This window comes from Perna viridis, chromosome 5 (assembly GCF_037379345.1).
Source record: "Perna viridis isolate PV_CMFRI_1.1 ecotype Kerala chromosome 5, ASM3737934v1, whole genome shotgun sequence".
Lineage (NCBI taxonomy): Eukaryota > Metazoa > Mollusca > Bivalvia > Mytilida > Mytilidae > Perna > Perna viridis.
The window spans coordinates 33,533,931-33,535,051 of record NC_142449.1 but is presented as its reverse complement, the minus strand read 5'-3'; positions in this window follow the sequence as shown (position 1 = coordinate 33,535,051).

Here is a 1,121-nt window from a genome sequence, read left to right as displayed (position 1 = left end):
ATGGAAGCCTGTTTTGGTTTACAAACTTTTAGGGCTTTAATTTCAACTTGTTATGGCCCTGTATTATTTCCAATTACACGCGATTAATTTAATATAGTACGTTTCCGCCTGTGAATAAATTTGTAGATAAATATCCAATAACTAAAATAAAAACATAAGCTAAAAATTGACCAAAAAAAAAAAAAAACAACAAACTGACAGACAAAAATGAAGCCATTATAGCACATTATCAGGCACTCGCTCATGATAATGTAATACAGTACTTTTGTCTATTCCTGAAAACATTGCAATATATCTATTGTTGATATTCCTCGGCTGTTTTAATTGCCAACCAAACATTTTTTGTTATTCTGATTGAAGCTTATGAATGTTTGAAAACTTTTGAGCTCCGCTATAAATACCAAATATTTTTTTCTATATGTTACTTAACTTCACTTGGATTTAAAACATGTAACAGCATTAAATTGGACTGTCCAACATCCATCCGTTTTAGTAGAGTATCTTTATGACATGTGAATATGCTGTAATTATATGACGGAGAACCCGCAACTCAAATGCATTGATTCGACAATAGCTTGCTTACTTTCGCATTTAAAAATATTCTTATCAAGCGAATCAAAACTCGTTAAATGGTTTAATAATAGTTTCAAGTGTCATTTAACTGAATTATCGCGCATAATCAATAATCTCCATCTATAATCAAAAATATTTCAAAATTTAGTCGTACGATTCTGTAAAAATATTTTAAGCACTTTCGCAAGCCAGGAATTTTTGAGTATTTGAATTTGATTCTCTTTCATCCAGCAGTCAAACATACGGCTATTGCGATTTGTATATGACGTTTTATCAGGCAATACAAATAAGCGCTAGTATTTTTCATTTTTTTTTTAAATATTGTTACCGAAAAAAATGTTTGCACGTTTTTAGTTGCAAAGCACAAGTATAATTCTAATGAAACTTTCTTCTAAAATGGTATTAGTACTAAAACATTTGGATAGATATCTTCAAATGTTAGATTTTAAACATAGTATAAAAAGTTAAAAAGGACATCCGATATCCTTATACACTTACCAGACTGAATATGTCCACAGGTTGATTTGTTCTTGAAATAACAAGACAAG